The sequence below is a fragment of the Hylobates moloch genome, unplaced genomic scaffold (assembly GCF_009828535.3).
Source record: "Hylobates moloch isolate HMO894 unplaced genomic scaffold, HMol_V3 SCAFFOLD_10, whole genome shotgun sequence".
NCBI lineage: Eukaryota > Metazoa > Chordata > Mammalia > Primates > Hylobatidae > Hylobates > Hylobates moloch.
This window is the reverse complement of record NW_026652285.1, coordinates 64,382,497-64,405,825: the sequence shown is the minus strand read 5'-3', so window position 1 is coordinate 64,405,825 and position 23,329 is coordinate 64,382,497. Positions and strand designations below refer to the sequence as shown.

At 42.1% G+C, this 23,329-nt stretch overlaps 1 pseudogene; it reads right to left on the bottom strand.

The window, feature by feature from the left end:
• Positions 1 to 1,112: 1,112 nt before the first annotated feature.
• The window catches only part of LOC116475425 (bifunctional phosphoribosylaminoimidazole carboxylase/phosphoribosylaminoimidazole succinocarboxamide synthetase-like), a 25,913-nt pseudogene continuing 3,696 nt past the window's right edge, over positions 1,113 to 23,329 (bottom strand).

Here is a 23,329-nt window from a genome sequence, read left to right as displayed (position 1 = left end):
GCAGAAGCTCCTTAGTTTAATTAGATCCTCTTTGTCAATTTTGGCTTTTGTTGCTATTGCTTTTGGTGTTTTAGTCATGAAGTCCTTGCCCATGCCTATGGCCTGAATGGTATTGCCTAGGTTTTCTTCTAGGGTTTTTATGGTTTTAGGTCTAACATTTAAGTCTTTAATCCATCTTGAATTAATTTTTGTATAAGGTGTAAGGAAGGGATCCAGTTTCAGCTTTCTACATATGGCTAGCCAGTTTTCCCAGCACCATTTATTAAATAGGGAATCCTTTCTCCATTTCTTGTTTTTGTCAGGTTTGTCAAAGATCAGATAGTTGTAGATTTGTGGTATTATTTCCAGAGGCTCTATTCTGTTCCTTGGTTTATATCTCTGTTTTGGTACCAGTACCATGCTGTTTTGGTTACTGTAGCCTCATAGTATAGTTTGAAGTCAGGTAATGTGATGCCTCCAGCTTTGTTCTTTTGGCTTAGGATTGTCTTGACAATGTGGGCTCTTTTTTGGTTCCATATGAACTTTAAAGTAGTTTTTTCCAATTCTGTGAAGAAAGTCATTGGTAGCTTGATGGAGATGGCATTGAATGTATAAATTACCTTGGGCAGTATGGCCATTTTCACGATATTGATTCTTCCTATCCATGAGCATGGAATGTTCTTCCGTTAGTTTCTGTCCTCTTTTATTTCGTTGAGCAGTGGTTTGTAGTTCTCCTTGAAGAGATCCCTCACATTGCTTGTAAGTTGGATTCCTAGGTATTATATTCTCTTTGAAGCAATTGTGAATGGGAGTTCACTCATGATTTGGCTCTGTGTTTTTCTGTTATTGGTGTATAAGAATGCTTGTGATTTTTGCACATTGATTTTGTATCCTGAGATTTTGCTGAAGTTGCTTATTAGCTGAATGAGATTTTGGGCTGAGATGATGGGGTTTTCTAAATATACAATCATGCCATCTGCAAACAGGGACAATTTGACTTCCTCTTTTCCTAATTGAATACCGTTTATTTCTTCTCTTGCCTGATTGCCCTGGCCAGAACTTCCAACACTATGTTGAATAGGAGTGGTGAGAGAGGGCATCCCTGCCTTGTGAATGGCATTTTTTCTTATAAATTATATCTCTGATTTTCTTTTCAATGAAATCCATGTGTTCAATATGCTTGTTCACAGTTTGCCCCCTGCCAAATGATTGCTTAATCCAAATATCTGGGCATCATGCTGAGCTGAATCTTCTGCAGAAAGTATGGTCCACTACCTGAGACCCCTGTCAAAGGGAAGCTCACACATCCTGAGGTCACTGTCCGGTGTGAGGGGAGGACAGCTGATAACTACCTGGTTATGCAGTGTTCCCAGGCATCACTGGTCCCTAGTCATGGCCTCTGCCTGCCACTGCCACAAATACAGAAGGAATGCCATCCCCTTCAGACTCAGCTTTAATCCTCAGAGTTTCATCTAGTCCTTTATGGGCAGATGTTACCCAAACCCAAAATTTCCACAGGCCCTGCCCTCTTGATTTTTTCACGGTGATCTAGATCAGACATTGAGCCTATGCATATTACACCCCTGCACTGACTTTCTGATTTCCAAAGCAATTCTACAATCTCTGCAACCTACTCAAAGTTTTTCTTTACCATCTGGAGCCCTTCCAGAGTTGCTTCTTTGAGGTCACAATAAGACTGTTTGTCTTTCTGTTTGCTTTGATCTCTTAATGGCCAGAGTCTCTGGGTGTCATTATCAGTAACATCAGCAGCAACAACAACTTCTCTGGTGGTTACCTCAACACCAAATTCAATCTTCGTATCAACTTGTACACGGTTCTGTGGCAACCAGGATTTCTCCAGTATTTTAAAAATAACCTGTGCAGCATGACTCATGCTAGCCACTTCACTTTGGCCTTTACCAAGTCCAGCACAGCAAAATTTCACAGCAATTCACTGTTTCTCATTACTGGCAGCACCCTTGAAAACATCTCCACGTTAGGTGAGTAAAACTCACATCTGTCGATGACACCAGGATTTCTTTTAAGAAAACAACTAGTTGCTATTCTGCGAACCCCTTTAACTGGAATAATTTCACACTGGGGCACAATGAAAGCCATATCCCCACATTTTTTGGTGAAAGCAGCTTTGATACTTGCTTCCTGTAATGACTGAAAAATATTATAAAACTGATGATTTTATTTGTGATTGCAGCTTTTCCTTCCAGGTGATTCTTTCTAGCTGCATTTCCTGCTATAATATGGTCCTTGGACTACAAGAGGGCTTTCCATGAACTACCTAACAATTCATAGACTTTTTTTTTCTCATGTATTTTTTCTTTTTTTAACCAGTGTTCAGTACCTTAGCTGTTGCCATTAGCCTGAGTGGGTTGGGGGTGGCAACCTATTTTATTTTTTATATTTTTTTACATTTCCTAAAATTTCTGTCCTGAACATCTATCACTTTCATGGTGGTATATTTTATACCATAAGACAAACCCATTTCAAACCCTAACTCGTCGTCCCCAAATGAAAGCATGATCTTATATTGTTTCATTTAGCTCAGAGGAAATTGACATAGATTTGCTGTCCTTTCCCTCACTCCCAGTAACCAGCACATCAGAGAGCCTTACTGAGTTTGCCTTCAACTAACTATAATAAATCCTCCACCCTTTAATGTCTCTCCTTTTTCTGGTTTCCAACCTTGTCCAACTCTCTCTCACATGGACCCCAGGGACCTTGTTGCACTCTTTTAAGAAAGGTTTTTAAAAAATGTTGTAATAATTTATACACGTAATGTAATACATAAACAAATTCAAGTTAGGCATCATAATCGTAAACCTAATATTTGTAAACTCACAACTCATCTTAAGTGACAGGATGTTACCAGTACACTTGGAGCTATTAGGTTGAACCATGTGAAATGCCATTTTTGAAGATTAAAGACTTTTTGAATAGAGGCAATTTAATATGATTTCATCTCATACTTGTGTGTTTTCCACGATCCTGTTACCCTGCCTTTTCTCCAGCAATCGCTCTCCTCCAACCTGAAATTAATTTATCGTTTTCCTGATACTTATTTTTAACACATATTCATATGTTGTATATCACTAAAAAATGTTATTTAACTTTGTTTTTGAGGTTCATATATACTGTCTTGCTTTTTAAAAATTCAACATTAGTTTTATGGCTCATCCATGTTGCTGGGCATAGATCTATGGTTCATTCTTAATGCTCTGCAGTGCTGTCCATGCTCCATCCCAGGAAGAGAGAACAATTTATTGGATTCCGATATGAATAATCTTGCTGTGAATGTATTTGTACATTTCTCCAGAGGCCTATGTACAAAAGTTTCTTAGGTAGTGGTTTTGAAACATTTTTGACTGTGATTGTATAAGAAATACATTTATATTGAGACTCATCACACACACAAATATACATATATTACGATGTTTGTATCTAAAGCAAGTTTCTTGAAATGATACTTTTCTTCTTCACTGTGATGTGCTCTGATATTTTCTATTCTTTTCCAATCTGGTTTATTTTGGAGAAAAATTTTGGTTATAACCCCCTACATTTTTTTTAAATTTATGGAGCATTATTTTATAATATGTGGTTATCAAATCTTCTGTTTATTCTAATAATGTATATTCTTTGAGATGTACAGGATTCTATATGCGTGTATATGTGTACACATACGTACACACATCTATGTATATTTATATATACGTGTATATATACACATATATACGTGTTTATATACACACTTATGTGTGTATATGTATCTATATACCCATATAGATACATACACAAAGATATACACACATATATATGTATATATGTGTATATACATACGTATACATATACACACGTATGTAGGTATATGTGTATATATGTGTGTATATATATATACACACACATAAGTAAATAAAATATGTGTGTGTGTATATATATATATATAAATAAAATATGTGTGTGTGCATTTTTTTTGAGACAGGGTCTCATTCTGTTGCTCAGGCTGAAGTGCGGTGGCACAGTTATGGCTCACTGCAGCCTTGACCTCCTGGGCTCAATCTGTTCTCCCACCTCAGCTTCCTAAGCAGCTGGGACTGCAGATACATGCCACCTTGCCCAGCTAATTTTTGTATTTTTTAGTAACACCGGGTTTCACCATGCTGAGGCTGGTCTCGAATTCCTGGGGTCAAGCGATCCTCCCTCCTTGGCCTTCCAAAGTGCTGGGATTATAGGCGAGAGCCACTGTACCCGACTGGATTCTATATATTTTTATGAGTTCAAACTTGTTAGTAGCTATTTGAATAACTGCTTGTATTTACCATTTTTCAGTTGTTCAGATTGTTTCATGCATTGATAATTGAGAGAAGTGTGTTAACATTTCCCACTGCAATTATAGATGTGCTGTTTCTTCCTATAGTTCTATCAAGTTTTGCTTTATATGTTTTTAGCTTATTTCATTAGATGCATGTAAGTTATATATTATTTTGCTTTCTGGTGAATTGATTCTTTTATTCTTTTTTGATTACTGGGTTTACTCTAATAATACTTCAAGACTTGACTCTTCTATTTGATGTAATAACCAGCCTTTTATTGATTATTTGCTTGGTTTATATTTTTCCAACCATTTCCTTTCAATCTTCCAGCCATTCTTTTGTTTTAGGTATGTTGCTTGTAAAAAGTATTTTATTACTTTTAAAAATATTCAATCTGGTTTTTTCGAAGAGCAAGGTGAGTCACTTTATAGTGATTGTTATTATTGATATTTTTAGATTTATTTCAATTATCTAACTGTTAATTTTTTTCTTGCTCCTTTTATCCTTCTTTTGTCTTGCTTTCTTTGAAAGGGGAGTAGGTTGAGTTTGGTATATTTTTAATTTTGTCTTATTCCATACTTTCCCTGTATAATAATTTGGAAGTTATCGATCTATTTTCCTCTTTGAGCAACTACCTTTGAAATGTCACTGTGACTGTTTAACAGAATCTAAAGTTGATAAATATCTTAATTATCTCTTTATCTGTACATGAACCTTAGAGCATAAAACTCCTATCTATAGGCCAGGCACAGTGGCTCATGCCTGTAATCCCAGCACTTTGGGAGGCTGAGGCAGGTGGATTACTTGAGGTTAGGAGTTTAAGACCAGTGTGGCCAACATGGTGAAACCCTGTGTCTACTAAAAATGCAAAAATTAGCCAGGCATGGTGGCAGGTGCCTGTAATCCCAGCTACTCCGGAGGCTGAGGCAGAAGAATCCCTTGATCCTGAGAGGCGGAGGTTGCAGTCAGCTGAGATCGTGGCACTGCACGCCAAAGCGAGGCTCTGTTGCAAAACAAAGCAAAATAAAACAAAACAAAACAGAACAAACAAAAAAAATCCTATCATCCCCTCCCCCCTCGTTCACATGTCATTGATGTCTAGTACTCTCTTTGGCCAGTCTTGGCATGCTGGGATCCTCGTCAGTAGGATCTCAGCAGTAACCATGCTTCAGCCTGGCTTCTCAGCGCCATTCCACCTAACGCAGCCACCCTCATCACCAGTCACTCTGGATTACCTGTTTCCTTCAAAGCATTTATTACCATTTAAAATGATCGTAATTGTTTTTACACTTCCTCTGTTTATTTTTGCCTCTTTTCTAGGATATAATTCCAGGAGCACAAATTCTGCTGAATCCCAGTGCTAAGAAGTTCTGGCACCTAGTAGTCACTCATCAGATATTTATTGAGTAAATAAAAGAAAGTTACAACTCAGAAGTACTGTATTAGAATCCTTGCAAAGTACATGGTTTCTCCTAGGAAAATATATGAGATACAAGAAGAGAGATGGCTGAGGAAAACCAGGGCATGGGGAAGGCCTGGGCCTTTGCATCAGGGGTTTTTAGTTAGTAATGGAACCCCATTATCTTGTTCCTTAACTCAGCAGCCCTGGATTCAAAACATCTGGGCAAGGTCAACTTTTGACTTTATCTCTGAACCCAGAGTTTATCCATTTATCCGCCGAACGAAGTTGAATGTGTTCCCATTCTACCTCTTTTTTCTCATGAAACTTGCAAGACTTTGGACAAACACACACACACACACACACACACACACACACACACACACACATAGTTTTAAAAAAAAACAAAACACTTGAAAAATAATCTGTCTCATTGAGCTTTCATACATGTTTTTACTAGTTCTGCCTTTTATTTCTTCAAATATTTCACACATTGTTACTTTATATTCTATTTCAGAATCAAAATGTCTTGAGTGTTTTGTTTTAGTTTCTGCTGGCATTCCCTAACGCTAGCTTGTTTGTCTAGATGTTGATAACTGTAGATTGTGAGCTGATATTTTACTAGTGGTCCCATAGTCAAAATCACTCTCTCAGAATCTAATTCAGAAAATACTGATGCATACTGTATGCCCAGGAAATTAAAAATTAATAACACTTTTTGGTGTAAAGCAGGAATAAGTTCAACTGTTATTTTTTGTTCAACACCAACTCTTTGACGGTGTTAAACTCTGAATCTTGCTGTGTGTATGCAGAAACAGCAGTCTAGTCTCTTTTCGGTTAATGAAAAAGCACTTTTCTTTCTCTCTGGCTGTTTTCCTCTCAGTAATGCATACACTGAAAACTGAGAACACATATATACACGTTGCAAAAATTAGGAGTTTGGAAATGTCAGTGTTTTGGCAGATGTGGTTAGTCTTTTAAACATGGCCAAAATGGCCCCTTGATCACTTCATTTTAACTTATGAGTGTTAATTGTTACTGAAGGCTGGGGTTTTGCCAGGTCCTTCAGCTGTGAGGGGCCAGAAATGGCCAGGGGCTTTTTAGGACGTCTCCAATTTAAATGAAAGCTCCAGGCAACATTTATCTTTTTTTTTCCCCAAACTTTCCTTAATTTTTTTTCAAGCCTTACTGCATTCTTTATGCCAACCAACTGCATCTTATATTGTAAATTGGTTTTGACTCTGAGGCTTGCATTTTCACTCAAGCTTGACCCTAAGGGTTTTGCAAACCTGGCTTTCCAACCTTCCACATGTCTCTGTGCACATGATTCAGGCTGATGTACATGTATAGCCTTTATAAATTGTTTGCTTTTGGTGGAAATCAGCTTCAAGAGGCAAACTTTTACAACGATTTTCTGAAGCCTAATTCTCTTATATTTGTTGCCTTTACCTGACTCATTGCCTTTTAAGTAGTGTACAGTATAGGCTCCAAAAGCAAGATCAGCAATTGTTATTAGTCATTATGGTAGGAGAGGCAGCAGTAGCAATAGTATCTTTTCCGAGTGAAAAAATATGATCCATTGCCATCTTGCAATTTAAATTGTTCTCTTGGACAGATTTTGAGGAAGCCATACAAAGGAGTAGATGGTATTTGATTTATTCTTGAGTAGGAAAATAAGATTCTGACATCCTTCTGTTCGTGAATACGAGTCTCATCATATACCTGTGAATAAGCTATAAAAATAAGGGATTTGTCTGGTGTTTGTTCTGAGTTCCTGGCACAGGGCTTCTAAAGCTCTTGGATTTTTCTGAGTGGTAGGACTGTGTTTGTTATTCATGAGCCTCTTGGCTCGCTCTTGAGTTTATGCTAATGAGGTGACTCCCAGTGAGCCCTTAGACAGCTTCAGGAATAGGGGCTGGACACAAGAAAGACCATCCATGAGATACTAGGGTTGGGACTTTGACCCAGCCCAAGCTCCAGAGAAGGTAGGGGAAGCTGGAGACTGAGTTCAGCCTGGTGGCCAATCATACCTACATAATGAACCCGTCAGAACTCCACACACTGAGCATCAGGGGTGATTTTGTTGATGCACACATGGGTGTGCCAGAAGGGAGGTGCACCCTATTTTCACAGAGAGGGCAAGGAAGCTCTGTGTTGGGGATCCTCCCAGGCCTTCCCTCTGTGTCTCTTCATGTGGGTGACCCTGAGCTGTTCTCTTTATCGTAAAGCTATAAACAAAAGTGTAGCACTTTCTTGAGTTCTATGCATTGTTATAGCGAATGATCAAACATGACAGGATTGTGGAAACCCTTGAGTTACTAGCCAGTTGGTCAAAAGCGTAAGTGGCCTGGGACCCACTGAATGTGTGGCTGCTGTCTGGAGGGGGCTGTCTATGTGAATATTCATACACATACACTCGCTACTGACTGCGCTCCTCACCTGTGAGGTCCGTGCTAACTCCAGGTGGTTAGTGGCAGAATTGAACTGCAATATACCAGTTGCTGTCAGAATTAAAGGTAAAATAAAAATCTTTGAAACTGGCTAAAAGACTGTTTCCTATATACATCTGGGTAAAGCATGGAAAGTCCTTCTGAGTGAGAAAGGGTGACTGGCCAGGCTGAAGACAGTTTCTTTAGGTTTACCTACTGAGCATAGAAAAAACACCTTCTTGAAAAACTGTTGGGTACTATGCTTAGAACCTGAGCGACGGGATCATTCATACCCCAAACCTCAGCATCGCATAATATACCCAGGCAATGAACCTGCACAGGTACCTTTTGAATCTAATATAAAATTTGAAAGAAACATATGTGTATATATATATATTCACAGAAAGGGCATATATATATACATATATTCACAGTAAGGGCATACACACACACACACACACACACACACACACACACACACACACACACAAAGAACTCTTAAAACTCAGCGGTAAGAAAACAATCTGATTAAAAAGTGGCCCAAAGACCTTAACAAACACATCAAAGATGATATATGGATGGCAAAAAAAATGAGAAAAAAGTGCTCTGTATCACATATCATCAGGGAGTGCAAATTAAAACAGCAATGAGACACTACTACACATCTTTTAGAATGGCCAAATCTGTAACACTGACAACACCAAATGCTGGTGAGGATATGGGACAACAGGAACATTGCTGGTGGGAATGCAAAATGGTACAGCCATTTTGAAGGACAGTTTGGTGGTTTCTTACAAAACTAAACACTGTCTACCATAGGATCTGGCAATCATGCTCCTTACTATCTACCCAAAGGAGTTGAAAACATGTTCATACACATACATACAAAAACCTACACAGAGATAGCAGCTTTATAGCAGCTTTGTTCATACTTGCCAAAACTTGGAAGCAACAAAGATGTCCTTCAGTAGGTAAATGGATGGATAAACCATGGTGTACATCCAGACAATGGAATATTATTCAGCACTAAAAAGAAATGAGCTCGCAATCTGTGAAAAGATATGGAGGAACTTTAAATGCACATTACTAAATAAAAGGAGCCAATCTGAAAATCCTGCATACTGTATGATTCTAACTGTAAGACATTCTTACAATGGTTGCAAGATCTGTGGTTGCAAGGGGTTGGGGATAGAGAGAGAAAAAGAGCACAGAGGAGTTTTAAGGCAGTGAAGATACTCTGTGTGATACTATAATGATGGATATGTGTCATTACACATTTGTTTAAACTCAGGATTTACAACACTAAGAGTGAACCCCAGTGTAAACTATGAATTTCAGGTGACAATGATGTGTCAGTGTAAGTTCATCAGTCGTAACCAGGGTATCACTCTGGTGGGGGGTGTTGATAATGTGGGAGGTTATGCATATGTGGAGGTAGGAGGTATATGGGAAAACTTACGCCTGCCTCTGAATTTTGCTGTGAACCTAAAAACATGCTTCAAAAAATAAAGTTGTGGCCAGGTGCAGTGGCTGAGGCCTGTAATCCCAGCACTTTGGGAAGCTAAGGCAGACAGATTGCTTGAGCCCAGGAGTTTGCAACCAACCTGGGCAATATGGTAAAACTCCATTTCTACAAAAAACACAAAAATTAGCTGGGCATGGTGGCGCACACCTGTGATCCCAGCTACTTGGGAGGCTGTGGTGGGAGAATTTGAGCCCATGAGGTTGAGGCTGTAGTGAACTGTGATCATGCCACTGCACTTCAACCTGGGCAACAGAGTGAGACTCTGTTGAAAGCAAGCAAGCAAACAAGAAAAAAAGAAAGAAAAATAAAGAAAGGAAAGAAGAGAGAGACAGGAAGGAAGGAAGGAAGGAAGGAGGGAGGGAAGGAAGGAAGAAAGGAGACAGAGAGAGAGAAATGAAAGACAGGAAGGAAGGAAAGAAGGAATGAAGGAAAGAAGGAAGGAAGGAAGGAGAAAAGAAGAGAGAGAGGCCGCTTGCCTGGAACACTCTGGGAACAAGCAGTGGCACTTGGCAACCAGGTAACAAGCTGCAGCAAAGAGTTGGGAAACTGTTCTTCCCACATTGTATTACATGCTTATTACATTGTAATAAACAAAAATAAAATAAAAATAAAATAAATTTAATTACATTAGAATACACGTTTGCTCTGGCTTCTTGGAATCTGGAAACTCAGCCAGCCTCAAGAGGCATAAATAATAGTATCCTCACAGGACTATAGTCCTGTAGGCAGTGGTCTTCAGGACTGTGGGTGTATTGATTGGTAGGTAGATTGGAGCTGCAGGGGCGAGCAGGTGAAGCTGAGTGGGGACAGTGGTTGATGCCCTGGATGGGCAAGCAAGGCACGTTTTGGGGAAGCCCTGAAAGAGTTGGCTAAGGGGGGATTATATGCAAGTGCCAAGAGAGGACCTGGCCTTGTTGCTGTCCATGTGGGGTCATGTGTGTGTAGATGCCCATGAGGCTGGTGGCATTTGGATATAATGGGGTTTTGTGGATGCATGACATGGGGCTATCTTCCATTGAGACAATCACTAGATGAGGTTTATAAACAATACATTTTAAATTTTAGGCATGGTTAGGTGTACTCTCCACCAGGCAACAGAAGACTCTGTGGATTAGAGTAAAGGAAAGGCATGTGGACAGATGCATAGGGAAAATGAAATGCTGGAGAAAGTGACCTGACTTGTTTCAGGCCAGTGCTCCTAACAAGAGCTAGAAAACATGGACAAAACTGTAGGAAGGAACCAGAAAGCTTGCAAAAGAGCAAGGACTTGGGGTCACAGAGCCCAGAGAGAAGGTAAGCCAGGACCAGGAAACTCAGCTTTGGGTGTCGTTTTTGCACAGAGGCACCTGATGATTTTCCAGCAGAAGCCGAGGGGCTGAGAGGTGGAGAGCAACCAAACGGCCATGTTTAAGACAGCCTTCTGCTGTAAAGAGTTCTACAGGACATGCTGTGCAGGGGAAAGCACTGGCCACCATAAGGCTTTGAGCACTTGAACTGGGGCTGGCACAATTGAGGGATTAAAATTTTGATTTGATTTAATTGTAATTACTCTGTAGTTAGTCTCAATAGCCTCATGTGGCTACTGCTTAGCACAAGTCTGGAGCCTCCCTTAGGTCCTGAGAAGGGCAGTGCAGCCACCTGGGAAGTGTGTGGGTTTTGTAGATGACCAATGCTCGGTTTGAATCTTGCCTTGCCCCATAGTAACCATGCAAACTTTGTGAATAATTCCCCCCTCTATGTTCAGTTTCTTCATCTATAAAAGGAGAATAAATAGGGCCCGGTGCGGTGGCTCACACCTGTAATCACAGCACTTTGGGAGGCCAAGGCAGGCAGATCATGAGGTCAGGAGTTCGAGACCAGCCTGACCAACATGGTGAAAACCCATCTCTACTAAAACCACAAAAATTAGCCAGGTGTAGTGGCACGCACCTGTAATCCCAGCTACTCGGGAGGCTGAGGCAGGAGAATCGCTTGAATCTGGGATGCAGAGGTTGCAGTGAGCCAAGATGGCACCACTGCACTCCAGCCTGGGTGACAGAGTGAGACTCTGTCTCAAAAAAATAAATAAAAGAATAAATAAAGTAAAGCCTACCCCATAAAAAGGTTTCACATACTAGTGCCTGTATACAGCAAGCATTCAATAAAGATTAGATGGAATCGTCCATAGATTGTGAGTTCCAAAAAGCCGACATCATTTTTGAAAGCTGAGCTTTATTGTCTTCAAAAACAAATGTCAATATTCATGTTACTGAACTTACATATGCTTTTATTTTTTCTCAAAATCCCAGAGGCATGTTCTACTTGGAAAATAAAAATACATTTCACAGTACAGATACTCTAGAGAAACTATTTTCCTAAGAAGCTACCAAAGGTTAATGACATAACCCAGTGTATCTCAACTTTACAATCAGATGAAATTATCTGGGACACACACAAAGGACTTGTTTTCCTACCACTCGTTCTCATTTTTTTTTTTTTGAGACGGAGTCTTGTTCTGTCTCGCAGGCTGGAGTGCAGTGGTGTGATCTCGGCTCACTGCAAGCTCCGCCTCCCGGGTTCACGTCATTCTCCTGCCTCAGCCTCCAGAGTAGCTGGGACTACAGGCGCCCACCACCATGCTGGGCTAATTTTTTTTTGTATTTTTAGTAGAGACGGGGTTTCACTGTGTTAGCCAGGATGGTCTCGATCTCCTGACCTCGTGATTCACCTGCCTCCGCCTCCCAAAGTGCTGGGATTACAGGTGTGAGCCACCGTGCCTGGCTCACACGTTCTCATTTTTAATAATAAAAAAGTTAAAGTGCAGTCATTTGCACAAAGAAATAGCCTGTTGTGGTACACGCAGTCTTAGGAAGCCACCTTCAGAGAGTGTATTGATGCTAGAGGGAGCAACATGTTTACCATTTTTGGGCAGGAAAAGATGGGGCTTGTCAGGACCTTTTCTACCCACGCATCAGGAGTCAGCTGATGGCTGTGATTTAGACTTGACACCATCAGAGACAAGCAAAAATAATGTACAACTGCTTTTGACTACAAGAAAAAAATATCCCGTTGTATTACGGACTTTCACAGTATTGCAGCAAAGGAAAGAGTATTTGCTAACGCATCGATACTCCTCAAGTAAATTGCCACCTACCCTGATAATGTTCCCTGCACCAAACCATCCAAAATTATACATGATGCACCTTTTCTTTTAAGACGGGAAAGAGATGCTGGGGGAAGATACGGAAAAGGATAAATGTGAGGTTACTATGCTCCACCCAGCCATGCACCATCAGGATATTAATAGTTGTTGTGGCCAGGCGCAGTGGCTCACGCCTGTAATCCCAGCACTTTGGGAGGCCGAGGCAGGCGGATCATGAGGTCAGGAGCTCGAGACCATCCTGGCTAACACGGTAAAACCCCGTCTCTAGTAAAAATACAAAAAATTAGTCAGGCGTGGTGGCAGGCGCCTGTAATCCCAGCTACTCAGGAGGCTGAGGCAGGAGAATGGCGTGAACCCGGGTGGCGGAGCTTGCAGTGAGCCGAGACTGTGCCACTGCAATCCAGCCTGGGCAACAGAGTGAAACTCTGTCAAAAAATAATAATAATAATAATAATAATCAGTTGTGAACTCCATTTTAGCCTGGCCACTGTCCTTGGGGAGGATGTCTGCATTTATTTACCCTTGAGCTTCAGAGAACTGGGGTCTCAGAGTTACTAGCAGCAGAATTTGGAGCCAAACCCAGGTCCTCTATCTCCAATGTCTACTATTTTCTCTGCTAACTGACTCCCTTAATGTCTTAGTCCATTAAGGCTGCTATAAAAAATATCATAGGCCACGTGACTGGTAAACAATAGAAATTTATTTCTCCCTGTTCTGGTGGCTGGGAGTCCAAGATGAGGGTGCCAGCATGGATGGGTTCTGGTGAGGGTCACCTGGGGACGGTTGCGGACTGCGCAGTTCTTGCTGTGACCTCACACAGGGGAAGGGGCAAGGGTCTCTCTGTTGCCTTTCAGTCCCACTCATGAGGGCTCTACCATCATGGCCTCATCACTTCCCGAAGGCCGCACTTCTTATACCATCATCTTGGAGGCTAGGATTTCAACATAAATTTTGAGGAAACACACACATTCAGATCATAACTTTCCTCAATGGGTCTTATCAAAAACCAAAATTCTACACCTTGAACCACCTTTATCCCAAGAAAATGGAGTGTACAAGCTTGAGAATAAGTTTGTGCCAAGATATATTTGTACCGCCCCATGAAAAAAAGATCATTCTAATAAAAATTGGATGTAGACTTTGGGTGGTAATAAGGTATCAGTGTAGGTTTATCGATTGGAACAGATGCACCACTGTGAGGGGGGTGGATATTGATAGTTGGGGAGGCTATGCTTGTGTGGGAGCAGGGAGCGTACAGGAAACCTCTGTGCCTTCTGACCAATTTTTCTGTGAACCTAAAACTGCCGTAAAAAAAGTCTGTTTGAGAAGATAGAGTGCAGTAGTTAACTGTGCTCTGAGCACTGTCCGATAGTTTTATAAAGGATCTCACTCATTATTACAGGAACTGTATTAGGGAAGTTCAAGTAGCATCCCATTTCACAGATGAGGAAAGCAAGCCCAGGGAGGGTCAGCAACTTGCCCAGAGTCCCGCAGCTAGTTAGGTAATGGAGCTGGAACTCAGACCTCACTCTTGGTCTCAGGTTCCGCACCTCCTTTAGAAAAGGATGAGGAACTGCTGAGACTCAGGTGCACACCACTAGATCTGGTTGTCTTCAGAGGGCTGTTTCTTTTGACGGTCCTCAAGGATCTCATCAAAGCATCATTCAGTAATTTACTTGGGATATTTCTCAGAAGAGTATTCCATAAAAAGAGAAGACTGTTTAGGTTAGAGCTGGAAAAGACAAAGAGCATGTCTCGGTACCCATGGCCTTGCAACTGGACTCAGGGGGTGCAGGAACAGCCCACGAGTTTCGTGGATATGAACTTGGTCCTCCTAAGAGGACCTGCAACACTAGCCAGCACCTTCCCTTACTTCTGCTGGAGCCCCTTGCTTGTTTGTTCCTTGTGGACACTGGTTGATGATTGCACGTAGCTGTGGGGGTTGGCTGCTGAAAGCTAACTCAAGCTGCTGCCTGCTTTCTAACAAGCTGCAGAACTCTTTGCAGGTGCATTTTTGGAACTGATCTTGCCCCTGATGTCCCTGCTATTTATTCTCCCTTCCCAGTTTTCCTTAAAAAACAAAACAAAACACCTAAATGGTGTTTGTATTTTTGTAAGCTGCCTTTATTTGCCTAGGCCTGGTTACAGATACTCGAACAGTTTTCTTTTTCTGTTTCACGTAGCCATGGACACCTGATTTTCTTTGCCTTTTTTCTCTTTCTAGGTTATTTCTACCTAGGACATGAAATGAATGGAATGCTTGAGAAATTGTTGCCACACCGTTCTGCTAGGTACGAATCAAAAAGAAAACACATCTACTCTTGGTGTAATTTCTAGCTCTGCCTCAAGAATCTTCTAGCAGGCACTTTTTCACCTGGCTTAATGGTCAGGTCGCACCCCTCAGTATGTCAGTCAAATGTTCCTATCACCTTTCAGTTTTACTGTAGTTGTAGCAGAGATTCAATGAAACCTGCAAAGCCTAAAATATTTACAATAATGGCCCTTTACAGAAAAATATTTACTGGCTTGTGCTATAGATGATATCCTCTGATCAAAATGTAAATTGTTATAATTAATAGTAATGTTTTGCCTTCAAAAACAATCCTAGATACTTTGGGTTCAAAAAATAACCTTTAGAATGAGACCATGTCTTTTGCAGGGACATGGTTAAAGTTGGAAGCCATTATCCCTAGCAAACTAACACAGGAACAGAAAACCAAATACCACGTGTTCTCACTTATAAGTGGGGAAGCTAAATGCTGAGAACACATGGACACATGGTGGGGAACAAAACACCCTGGGTCCTGTCAGAGGACAGGGGGTGGGGAGATGGAGAGCATCAGGAAGAATAGCTTGTGGATGCTGGGCTTAATACTGGGGGGACGGGCTGATCTGTGCAGCAAACCATCATGGCACACGTTTACCTGTGTAACAAACCTGCACATCCTGCACATGTACCCCTGAACTTGAAAAAGTTAGAAAAAAAAATTGCCTTTATAAAAATCATAAAATATATAGAATTGAATGACAAGAACACTACATATAAAAACATATAAAAACACAGCCTACAGAAAATTATAGCATTAGATAAATACATTAGAAAAGAAAAAAGATTAAAAGCTCATAAGCGTTCAATTCAAGAGGTTATTTTTAGAAAAAAGAGTTAAACCAAAATCAAGTAAGGAAATAAGAAAGAAATGAGGGGATATTGACAAATTAGACAACCAAAAATATTTGTGAGAATTAACAAAAGCAAAAGCTAATTTGGGGGAAAAAAGTAAAGTCTACAATCTCTGGAAGGTTTGATTAGGGAAAAAAGAGAAAACGTTAAAGAAGGAAAGAAAACAAAGAAGGAAGAAAAAAGAGACGTCAGTGCAGCTGCCCCAAAGATTAAAACTCATAACCAAACACAATGGACAACTTTACTCCAATAAATCTGAAAACCTAGACAAAATGGTTATTTTTCTAGAAAAGGGTGTCCTGTCAAAACTGACTCAAGTACAGATTTAAAACCTGAATAGACCTTTAACCATATAACCATAGCCATAAAAGTTATAGGTTTAAAAATGACCATAAGAGAAATTAAATCAGTAGTCAAAAATCAATAAACCAGAAAGCACCAAGCTTAGATGATTTTTTTCTTTTTTTTTTTGAGATGGAGTCTTGCTCTGTTGCCCAGGCTAGGTGCAGTGGCGCGATCTCGGCTCACTACAAGCTCCACCTCCCGGGTTCATGCCATTCTCCTGCCTCAGTCTCCCGAGTAGCTGGGACTACAGGCGCCCGCCACCACACCAGGCTAATTGTTTGTATTTTTAGTAAAGATGGGGTTTCACCATGTTAGCCAGGATGGTCTCGATCTCCTGACCTCGTGATCCGCCTGCCTTGACCTCCCAAAGTGCTGGGATTGCAGGCGTGAGCCACCACCCCCGGCCAAGCTTAGATGATTTTATAAGTGAAATTTACCAAATTTCCCAGGAAAAGATAACTTCTTATCTTAAGACTGTTCCACAGAACAGCATGAGAGAACCAGATAAAACAAGCTGAGAGAAGAAAATCTCACTTGTGAACATAAACACAAACATCCTTTAAAAATTTACAAATGAAATGCTTCTGTGTATATCATACAGCAGCACATCTCACCTGAGGATTGCAAGATTATTAACCTTAGGAAATATATTAGTATAATTAATTGAGTTACAGGTTAAAGAAGAAAAAGCATGCTATCCTCAAAAGGTGCAGGGAAAAAAGCATTTGATGACATTCTACATTTACTCACTATGAAATACATTAGCAGGCTAGGTGTGGGGGCTCACACCTGTAATCCCAGAACTTTGGGAGTCCAAGGCAGGTGGATCCCCTGAGGTAAGGAGTTAGAGACCAGCCTGGCTAACATGGCAAAACCCTGTCTCTACTAAAAATACAAAAATTTGCCATGCATGGCGGTGCACACCTGTAATCCCAGCTCCTTGGGAGGTTGAGGCACAAGAATCACTTGAACCCAGGAGGCAGAAGTTGCAGTGAGCTGAGATCGCGCCACTGCACTCAAGCCTGGGTGACAGAATAAGACTGTCTAAAAACAACAACAACAACAACAACAACAACAACAACAAAAAGAAAGAAACCCCAGAAATACATTAGCAAACTAATATAATATTAGAATGGGACTCCCATGCCAAGTAAATACTATCTACTGGAAACCTACAGCAAATATTAACATTTAACAGGCAAAGATTAGAAACAGTCCCTTTAAAAGCAGATATGCAGTGAGACTGGGACTACCACAGTGTCCAGTCAGCGTCGTCCTGAAGGTCCCAACCAGGACAATGAGATGAGATGGAAAAGATAGAAGTAATGACTGCAGAAAAGAACAAGACAAAATTATCATTTGCATATGATAGTATTGCCAATACAGGAAATGGAAGAGAAAATAGAGACAGACACAGACTAACAGAAGACTGGTGTTTTCATAATATAAGAACATTTATGCAAATCATTTATGCAAAAAGAAAAAGTGCAATGTGGGCAAAAGAAGGAATAATGCGCCACAAAATCTGAATGGTTAATAAATGTGAGTGAGAGGTTTAGCTTCACAAAAATCAGGAAATGCAAATAATAAATGAAATAGTTCACACCCATCAGACTGAAAAAATCATTAGGTCTGATAATTCTCAGAGCTGGTAAGATATGGGATAGTGAGGACTGTCACTCTGTACAGTCATTTTGCAATGTTTAGGGAGAGACTCAACAAATTCAGTACTAGGAGTATTTTAGAGAAATCGGTAAATGATTTCTCTTAAACATGACAATGTTAATTGTGTTCGGTAATTGTCAGAGACCTAATGACAATATATGATGGAAAATAACAGACATTACTTAAGGACAGGGATACATTAAGAGAAATGTGTTGTTAGGTAAGTTTTATTTTTATTTTATGTTTTTTTTTGAGACTGAGTCTCTCTCTGTCACCAGGCTGGAGTGCAGTGGCACGATCTCAACTCACTGCAACCTCTGCCTCTCTGGTTCAAGCAATTCTCCTGCCTCAGCCTCCTGAGTAGCTGGGACTACAGGTGCATACCACCATGCTCGGCTAATTTTTGTATTTTCAGTAGAGATGGGGTTTCACCATATTGGCCAGGATGGTCTCGACCTCTTGACCTCATGATCGGCTTGCCTTGGCCTCCCAAAGTGCTGGGATTATAGGCGTGAGCCACTGTGCCCAGCCTTATTAGGGAATTTCATCATTGTGCAACCATCACAGAGCACATTAACACAAACTAACTAGTAGAACCTACTGCATACCTAGCCTATGTAGCAGAGCCTATTGCTCCTGGGATACAGACATATACAGCATGTTCCTGTACTTATCACTGTAGGCAGCTGTAACACAATGGTAAGTATTTGTGTATCTAAACATAGAAAAGGTATTATAATCTCATAGGACCACTGTCATACGTGCAGTCTACCGTTGACCAAAACGTTATGTGGTGTATGATTGTATTTGTAACAGCAAAAATCTGAAAACTGATTAGTTGTCCATCTATAGGGACTTGGACAGATAAATTGTTGTATATTCATACAATAAAATAGTGTTAATCAGTGAAAATGAATGTAACAACATAAACTAATCTTGAAAAAAGTTGTTAAATAAAAAAAGTAGGCTGACTGAGGTGGCTCACGCCTGTAATCCCAGCACTTTGGGAGGCCGAGGCGGGCGGATCACTTGAGGCCAGGAATTCGAGACCAGCCTGGGCAATATGGCAAAGCCCTGTCCTTACTAAAAATACAAAGATTAGCCGGGTGTGGTGGTGTGTGTCCCAGTTGGCACAGAAAATTCAGTACTCCTGTACTGAATTTGCTGCTGAGTCTCTCCCTAAACATTGCAAAATGACTCCACAGAGTAACAGTCCTCCCAGTTACTTGGGAGGCTGAGGCACAAGAATTGCTTGAACCCCGGGGGCAGAGGTTGCAGTGAGCCAAGATTGCACCATTGCACTCCACCCTGGGCAAAAGAGCAAGACTCTGTCTCAAAAAAAAAAAGAGAAAAAGAAAAGAAAAGAAAGAAGAGTAAATCATTGCAAGGGAATGCACATCTGTGTAAAAATGTAAAACACATAACAGAATGCTATACCTTGGCTTTGGATACATAATAGTGAGGGAAAGGTATAAAAACGTGGATCTGATAAATCTACATGAACTTCAGGAGAAGGGTTCCATGGAGGCCGGGCATGTGGTGTGGGATTTTCAGCCCTGCTTATGAAGTTCTACCTAAGAAGCGGAAGTAACCGCAGCAGGTTAATGTGCTCTCAGCAGTGTGCAGGAGCTGTGTCACTGTATTTTTTGCTTGATTTATTCTCTGTAAGAAAAGGAAGGAAGGAAGGAAGGAGGGAAGGAAGGAAGGGAGGAAGGGAGGAAAGAAGGAAGGAAGCAGAGAGGGAAAGAAGGAAGGAAGAAATGAAGGAAAGAGAGAAGGAAGGAAGGAAGAAAGAGAAGGAAGGAAGGAAGAAAGGAGAGAAGGAAGGAAAGAAGGAAGGAAGGAAGGAGAGAACGAAGGAAGGAAAGAAGGAAGGAAGCAGAAAGGGAAGGAAGGGAGGAGAAAGGGAAGGAAGGAAGAAAGGAGAGAGGGAAGGAAGGAAGGAAGAAAGGGAGAAGGGAAGAATAAGAAAGGAAGGAGGGAGGAATCCTCATGGTGTGGGGATTGGGTTTCTGTGCCTCTTCTGCCAGCGTGTTCCCTTTGGGAACCCCCAAGTCAGCAGGTGTGCTCTGCAAGCTCCTTGCATCCTAAAGCCAACAACCCTCAAGAGCAGGCTGAGTGAGATGGAGTGGAGCTGGCTCAGGTATAGCCCCAGGTGGTGCTCACAGGGGCTGCCCGGGCCAGGGTTCAACTTGCCATCTAGGGAATGAGGATGAGCCAAGTTCAAGCAGGCCTGTTGGGGAGACCTAGGCCTTGTGTGGTTGTCTCTCTCCTTAAGAAAAAAATTAAACCAATAGCTGGCTGGTGTGGGCAGCCCTTTCTAAGGTCATCCTGAGGGGAGGTTCCCGGAGCCAAAGCTCCCTGTCAGGAATCCCTGAAGCTCACCCCCAAGGCAGGCTCTGGCTTGAGCAGCAGCAGAACGCTCTGCGAGTGGGGGTAGCGGGTGAGGGGGCTGTGGGAACACAGAGGCTGGTCCACTTGGAGGTCCTGACTTAGTGAGCCCGGGAGGGCCCCACAGTGTGCTTTTCTAACCTGTGTCCCCTGGGCCAGGTCATGTACCTCTTGAGAGCCCTGGCTCTCCGAATGTCAAAGCTGCTGTTCTGAGGCTGAGGCTGGTGGATCACTTCAGTCCAGGAGTTCGAGACCAGACTGGGCAACATGGCAAAGCCCCATCTCTATATATATTAGCTGGGCATGGTGGTGCGCACCTATATACCCAGCTACTTAGGAGGCTGAGGTGGGAGGATCACTTGAGCCCAGGAGGTCGAGGCTGCAGTGAGCTATGATTGTGTCGTTGCACTCCAGCCTGGGCAATAGAGCAAGATCCTATCAAAAAAACCAAAAAACTGCTGTTCTAGAAGCACACCGGGAGCAGGCGTGGAGCTGTGGGAAGATGCAGGCAGGATTAGGCTGTGTCCACGGTCCCCTGAGGCTTAGGAATTGATGGGGCTGTAGAATGTCCCATCATCACTGCGAGTCAAGACACATCTATGCCTCTCTTTCACCATTTTTGCAGGATCACAGAGGGTAAGAAAAAGGATAAGGCCTTGTGGTACTGGGCACATATATATTGGACAGTGTCTGTCCCCTTCCCAGGCATGGGCTGGTGGAGATTGTGAGTCCAACATGGCTGGGGAGGGGGCTCTGCCTGACGTTCCCTTCTGTGGCTATGCGGTGACGCTCTGGGCTGATACCTCAGAGCACTCTGATGTGGAGGGGACGGAGTTCCTAACCCTTGTAGCTTTCACTGAGATACCTGAGTGCATTGTGTTTCTTCCCCTCATGCTTCTGAATCTCTGCATAATTCTGGCTCAACATTTTCTCTTGGGAAGTTGGGAGATCTCCCATAGACTTGAGGGACACAGTGTCCAAGTGAAAAAGAAGGATTAAAAAAATAATCTTATTTCCCAAGTAGGTATACCCTGGCAAAGTTGTCTGTTAGGAAATGTGGGGCACTTTTTGTTTTATTTTGTTTTGATTTCCATTTCCATTTAACAACTACCCTCAAAGATCCGCAGAGGATTAAATGACAGAAAATGCAAAGAGACCTCTGTTGCATTTTATCCCTGTGGAGTCTCATGTCGACATGTGCAGGCAGGAGCCAGGAGACATCCGGGAGCCCTGGGGGCTGGGCCCAGGGTGGGTCCCTCCTCACTAAGAGGCTGGGGTGGGCCCTTGGGGACACCTGGAAATACTGAGAGTGAACGGAGTCCGTGACGGCATCTCTTCGGTATGAACCAATGCCCTGACTCAGCTGTCCTTTGCCAGGGCTGCAATGAGTGTCTGGCCACAGGAAGGGCCTGTGGTCACAGACACTGATGGGTGGAGGCAGAAAGACCCCTCCCCACTCAAACATCCATTAGGGACAAGTCCCCACAACCACATGGGTGGAACGAGCTGACACTGCCCCCTGCTCCCTCCACAGCGCCAAGCAGTTGTGAGGGTTGCCTCCTGACCCGGTAGCTGCAGGAATGGCTGTCCCCTCCAGGAATCTGTCATCTCCTCGAGGCCACGACAACACCCCCTTGCCACTCACACATACATCATTTGAGGTCCAGTGTCCCCCCAGCACTCCCGGTTCTTGCTGGAATGGGCGATGTGCTGCTTAGAAACTAGCCCTGGGGAAGCCGCCTCCTCCAAAGCAGGCTGCAGGGAGCCCCGTCAGAACTCTGTGCTCCCTCTGGTGTGGGGACCTGGGCTACTGCCATGATGGTGAGGGTGGGGGATGTGGAGTTGTGCCAGTTCTACACCCGGGATTGGCCTGCTCTGTCGTTTGCCAAAAACAATACACAAATAACAAATAAAACTCGTGCTAGTGCCTGACCTGCTTTCCGGAAGATGGCTTCATCATGTGTCGGGAAACCCCTGCGTCAGGGACTCTCTCTTGGCAAGCCTCCCACTCACGTAGGGGAAAGAACGGCAAGGGGAAGCCAGTTACTGCAGTGAGCAAGGGCTGAGGTGCCCACGGGAGGAAAAGAACTATCAAGGATGCTGGCCCTGGCTGGACCGATTCCTGGTCCTCTGATCCTAGGCCCTGGCCCCTTATGATGGTTCATGTTATGTGTGGACATGTCTGAACCACAGTGCCTGAATGAGTGGTCACACATTATTCAGGTGTCTCTGTAAGAGCCTTTGGAAGTGAACTGCACCATCGGCTCTTCCCTGAGTCTCTTGCCTGCTGGCCCACTCCCAGATTTTGGGGTTGCCAGCTTCTCTAACTGCATGAGCCATTCCTTGAAATAAATCTACCTATCTACCTATCATCTGCCTATCTCTTGGTCTACCTATCATCTATCTACCTATGTATCTGTCTACCTACCTATCATATGCATATCTATCTATCATCTACCTACCTATCTACCTATCCTCTACCTGTCTTCTATCTATCTACCCACCCACTATCTGTCTCTCTACTCATTTACCCGTCCTCTACCTAGCTATATATCTACCTACCTACCATCTGTCTGTCTATCTGAGTGCTCAAAGTTCCAGGAGTTCCGCATTGTGCGTTTGTTCACTTTTCTGGGGAGAAACTCCATTCCTTTCATGGAATTCAAAATATTAGTCTGTGGCCTAAAGAGAGTTAAAAACAAAAGTTAAAAACTCCTGGGCTAGTTAATGAAAAACCTGTGGAAGGGAAAAATGATATAATGAATGAAGGAAAATAAGAAAGGAAGGCCAGGTCAAAAATGAAAAAAAAATATATATTATGTAATATATAATATAAATTACATATTATATATATAATATATAATATATTATGTAATATATAATATATATTATATAATATATAATATATTATGTAATATATAATATATATTATATAATATATAATATAT